Raw genomic sequence first — 6,192 nt, 5'->3', positions numbered from 1 at the left:
CACCCCACACTATAGTTTGCACTCAGTCCAAAACTGTGCACTGGGCACTCAAATGAGCTGCACACCGCTCAGAAATAGTGCACCCCTCCCTACTGGAATGTTGCACACGGCACCGATTGCTGCACACAGCCCTTACCACCCTTTTCCCGCCTTGAAGGGCTTATAAACTCTGACCAAGGAAGAGTTCGGGTTCGCCACTGTCCGTCCGTAGTGTAGTCTGTCAGTCATTATCTGTCGTCCTAAGTCCTGTCAGTGTTTGTTCGCCTCCCGTGGTGCTCCATTTTAGTTTGTGGGTTCGGGTATAAGGATTTTGTTCAAGCTGAGAGAGAGAGAGAAAGAGAGAGAGAGAGAGCCTCGCGAGTGTGGGAACGCCCCACTTTAGGATTATTGCTTTCTGCCACACGGACTTGAACTTATCTACCGCTATCCTTACCTGCTGGATTGGACTGGAAGTCGAAGGGCTACCAAATACCAACCCCAGAGGGAATCTACCCGACCCATTAGAGGCAAGATCCACCAGCAGGAGGGCCATTCAACTGGACCACCTTTCCTTGTCAGCGAGGGACTCCCTGCCGTCCTCCCCTAAGGCTTTACATTAGCTGCAGGGTAGAAGGTCGCAGGCCTCAATCACCGCCTGCCTCTGACACTGTAAAGTATACTCCCTTTGTTGTATCCGGGGCTTATATATCTTCTTTTCTTCTGGGATAGGGTGAGTTTGTGCTGTTGTTGTTGATGTATGTTCCACTGTTCAAAATATATGGTTTGGCCCTAAACATTAGTCTAGCCTGATTTGTGGTTACCCAATCCAACGGTGACTAGATACATAACAATGTGGTATTTAATTTGCACTCGATGGTTGACAAATGCAGGAGAATCCCCTACGGGAGGACGATGTATGATCACACCAGGGACGATCATTGTATGGTCTATGGTAGCTCTCATAATACCGCTCAGAACGCAACAGGGAGGAGTGGCATGACAAGCATGCACTACCATGCTGAATTTAATAGACGCGGCATGGGGAGCGTCTAACAGACTCGTATCTTGAGGATGGACCGGGTGAGCGGGATTGTGAATGGGTCCGACGTGTTTCTAGATACACTGCGTCCCTATAATTACACCGTCCATACGTGACCCGTGTAGGAGAAACTCTACAGTCACGATAGCGACCATACCTTTCTGGTGAAAAATCTGGAGACAGGGATCTGTTTCTATAATGAGTCTTTGATAATGCCTTCTTAGGTAGGGAGGTGTCTTCTACCCTGACAGCCACAGGAGAGCCAGGCACCGAATGGCAATGGAGTGGTGCCGGGGAAAGCAGCTGTTGCTGCGTTGATGCTGGCGCTGGCAGAATGCCCGGTGCCGGAGTCAGCAGCGCTGCCGAGGCTGAGGCATCAAGACCTTCTGCCTCGGAGCCCAGTGCCAGACGAAACAGTGCTGTGGGGGACGGTGTCACCATAAGCGGGGCCGGTGAGGCAGGCACTGTTTTAGCCGGTGCCGCTGAAGCCGGTGCAGAGTGGCTGGTCAATTGCGGCACCAGCGTCAATTTCAAAGAGCGCACAGCTGAGGCCGGTGCAGGCTTGCCGGCTAGCTGTGGCACCACTCCCGATGCCGGTGCCGAAGCCGCTCTCGCTCTCCTCGGTGGGGGCTCTCTGATGGCTGCCCCAGCAGATTGTCCACACCCCCCTGGGGTCACTTTAGACGCCCCTGAAGACATTCCAATTGCAGGGAGGGATCATGCGGGAGACGGCTTCGAATGCTTTGAGTCGGCCAGTCCCGTTGAAGCCGCCCTCCATTTTTGTTTTTGTTCGGGGGCTTTTGTGGTTGCAGGAAAGATCAGGTCAGGCTGCAACGCCTTCCCAAACATCAGCATGCATATCTTCATCTCCCGCTCTCTCTGGGCTCTTGATGTTAATTTTCTGCAATGGGTACTCTTCTCAGTGACATGTGCTTCCCCTAGGCCCCTAATACTGGTGTCATGGCCGTCAGCTGTTGCCATGGGCTCACGACATGCCAAACACTTTTTGAATCCGGTCGATCCAGGCATTTTCAGTATGGGTACAGATTAAATGACTATACAATGGGTACAGATTATAAGCCCGGCGTGAAGCCTTGTCAATTTCACTTTTAGCGCTTTGCGCAGTGCTTTAAGAGAAGCAGCTTGAGGAAAAAACTTCTTTTTTTTTCTTTTTTTTTACTTTCTTTTGAACAGGAGAACAAACTAACAGGAACACGACTAACACTAACAAATTTAACTATTTACAGATGCAAAAACTAACTGAAACCATTCTGAAGAGAGAACTCAGGGAGCTCCGACCACGACCTGCGGCGGTTGAGAGGAACTGACAGTTACCGGCTAGCGCGTGGCTGATCAAAGGCGCGAACTCCTCGCTGGGGAAGCACGCATGCACGAGCCAGCGAAGCATGACTATGAGAAATCTCCGAGCTGCGGCGCCAGAACAGGACCCGTCACCTAGAGTGGAGCACCCACGGGGTCACTCAAAGAAGAATATCTTATTACTGCTATAAAACTTCATGGTATACCCACATCATGAATAGTGCATGCAGATATGGCCTTCTCATCTCAAAAAAGATATTCTGGGTACATCAGCTAGAAGTTTGTAACTAATCAGGGTAAGTCAGCACATAACAATCTCATGTTCTCGTGGTAATGGGGGGAGTTCAACTGTTTAGACATCTGGTGGGAAAGTAGCACAGCAGCACATAGATTATTCACTAAGTTCTTGGAATGTATCGGAGATAATATTTTATTTCAGAAAGTGGAGACTCCTTTCTGGGAGCCTGGGGGGAAGCTGCTCTACATTTGGTTACGACAAACTAGTTGAGAATGTGAAAGTGGAAGGCACTTTGAATGAAAGTGATCGGGAAACGACAGAATTCATGATTCTAAGGAATGGGAGGAGGGAGAACAGCAAAATAAAGACAATGGATTTAAAGAGGGCAGACTTTAGCAAACTCATGAAGATGGTAGGTAAGGTAAACAAGTAAGTCCAAAGAGAAAAACAATTGAAGACAGCTGGCAGTTTTTCCCATTTGGTAGAGAAGACTGGAAGTATAGCAAGAGACAGCCCTGGCTTAACCATGGTGTCCTCGGTGGTCTAAAAACCAAGAAAGAGTCCAACAAAAGGTATAAACAAGGTCAAATTACAAAGGATGAATATAAAAAAATCACACAAGTATGAAGGCACAAAATTAGAAAGGCCCTGCACAAAACAAGCTCAATCTAACTAGAGACATAAGGGTAACAAGAACGCATTCTATAGAAAAGACCAAAGGACAAGGTAGGCCCATTGTCAATGAGAGGGGAAAACGATAACAGAAAATGTGGAAATGGCAGAGGTGCTTCATGAATTATTTGTTTTGGTTTCACTGACAAGGTTATTGGTGATTGGATGCTTAATATAGTGACTGCCATTGAAAATGAGGTAGGATTAGAGCAGGGGTCTCCAACCTTTTTAAGCATGAGATCACTTTTTGAATTTAAATGCAATCCAGGATCTACCTCAGCCCAAATACTCTTGCCCTGCCTCCTTCCCACCTGTTCTCAGAGGCCCCGCCTCTTTTTACTCCATCTTACCTCATCCTCACTCACTTTTATCAAGCTGGGGGCAGAGGTCTGGGGTGTGAGGGAGGGAGATACGGACTCTGATCTTGGTCTAAAGGATTTAAGTGTGGGAAGGGTTCTGAGCTGAGCCTGGGGCAGGGAATTGAGATGTAGGTTCAGGGTGCAGGCTGTGGGAGGGAGTTTGGGTGCTGGGGGACTCAGGGCTAGGGCAGGAGTTTGGGGTGCAGGAAGGTTCATCTCTGGAGATGGGGTACAGAGTGGGGGGCATCCTGACATTAGTGCCCTCTCCTTTTCTTCCTGAGCCCTGCACAACAAGTAAGAGGTTCTGGGGGGGGGAGGGGTGAGCAGCCCCAAGGCAGAGGGCAGGAGCAGCATGGCAGTGCTGAGATGGCAGATAAAGTGCCAGCACTTGATAGCCTCCTATCCAAACCTGTCAGGATCACCTGTCAAAGGCTCCAAGATCTACCAGAAGATCCCAATCTACTGGTTGGTGGGCACTGGATTAGAGGCAAAAATAGGAAAAGAACAAGTTAGAAATTACTTAAATTAGATGTCTTCAAGTCATCATGGTCTGATGAAATGCATCCTAGAATACTCAAAGAGTTGTCCAAGGAGATATCTGAGTCATTAGCTATTATCTTTGAAAAGTCATGGAAGATGGCAGAGATTCCAGAAGACTGGAAAAGGGCAATTGCACAGCCAATCAATACAAAGGGAAATAAGGACATTAATTTGTATAACAGGAAAGATCACAGAGCAAATAAATAAGCAGTTGTGTCAAACCAACCTGATAGCTTTGACAAGGTAACAAATCTTGAGGATGGCAGGAAGCGGTTGACATCTTGACTTTAGCAACGTTTTTGATACTAATGAAATCGAGATGGAGCTACAATAAGGTGAGTGCCAAACTGGTTGGAAAACAGTGCCCAGGGTGCAGTTATCTGTAGTTTACAGTCATGCTGGAAGGGCATAAGGATTGGTGTCCTGCAGGGATCAGTTCTAAATACATTTCTGCTCAAAATCTTCATCAGAGCTGTAGATAATGGCTTTGAGATGGGGAGAAAGGGGGCGATAGGGGGAGAGGCACAAGCGGTAACAATCTCCCAAAATGTATGGGCAGAAGCACAGCGATGCGGCCAGGAGAGCAAAGAGAACTGGGGCTGGCTTGCTGTGCTTTTCCCGTTTATAGCTGGTCTGTGGGGGGTGTCAAAGTTAGACAGGACTCACAGATTTGTCAGACCGCTCTGTTTATTCAGCAAAGCTGCTCTGCTAAATTAACCCAGAAAATGTGAGTACCATACAAGGTTCAAACCCCTTGATTTATATAGTAAAAAAAAAAAAAGCCAAGTTAACAGGATTAAAAGGAGGGGCAAAACTTCACATGATTAGTGTGAGACTTAGTCAAGTATCTTCATTTCAACATCAAGCACACAGCAATCTCCTGTCCATATCTCCCTGGTTATTTTAATTGCTTTCTGCTTAACACTTAATGTTCCTTTTCCTGTTAACTCAGGCCCACCTGGCTAGCACATTGATCTGCATACCTACAAACAACATTAACATACTTTTCTTCTTCCCGTTCAGAGACAAACAGTATTCCTTCAACTTATTCAACAGCATAATTCATCTTTCTCTTACAGTATAATTCTTTCTATTTTCACAAGGGATGAGGCAGGGCAGAGGAGGAGAGAGAGCAGCAGTTGTTCTGGTCCCCCCTCACCGGTCACCTCTGCTTAGAGAGTGCACTTAGAAAGGCTGTGAATGATAACACAGTCAGAGGGGTGCAGAGGGGTTTGCAAGTGCTTTGGACCACAAGCTAAATAGGAGTCAACAGTGTAAAACTCCTGCAAAAAAAGCAAACCTCAGTGTTGTAAGCAAGACACAAGAAATCATTCTTGTGCACTGATAGAAGCCTGAACCATGGGAATAGTCACTCGCGGCTATAAAAATGTGCTACATCTGGTATTAGTGTTTTACAACAGCAGTTTCTTACACGTTATAGGTACGTAACCGCTCCCTGTAGGCTTTTGCTACATTCTGTAGCAATGTCTTATAACAGAGGTGTTAGTAACTGCCACTGGTAGCACATTCCCTCAAGGAGCAGTTCTACACAAAGAACTGATAAGTAACTGGAAAAACTTAAAAAACAACAAATAATCCAGTAGCACCTTAAAGACCAACAAAACCTGTAGATGGGACCATGAGCTTTCTTGGGCACGGCCCACTTCTCCAGACCACCATGGGTTGCATATCCAGAACCAAAATAACCCCAGGCAAGGGGCGGGGTCTCCCGGGCAGTGGGCGGGGCTGACTGGGCGAGGGGCGGGGTTCCCAGGCAGTGGGCGGGGCTAACCCGAGCCAGGTGCAAGCGCTCCAGAATAGTGGGCTGGGTGAGCCAGAGCGAGGGAAGGCGGGGGGCGCGGCTCCCGTGCAGTGGGCGGGGCTGACCGGGCGAGGCACACGTGCTCCAGGACAGTGGGCGGGGCTGGTACGAGCGAGGGGCAGGGTCTCCCAGGCGGTGGGCGGGGCTGACTAGCCGAGGGGCGGGGTTTCCAGGCGGTGGGCGGGGCTGGTACTAGCGCTCCCGGGCCGAGGGGCGGGGTTGC

Source organism: Pelodiscus sinensis, chromosome 25 (genome assembly GCF_049634645.1).
Source record: "Pelodiscus sinensis isolate JC-2024 chromosome 25, ASM4963464v1, whole genome shotgun sequence".
Lineage (NCBI taxonomy): Eukaryota > Metazoa > Chordata > Testudines > Trionychidae > Pelodiscus > Pelodiscus sinensis.
Note: the sequence above shows the minus strand (reverse complement) of the source record.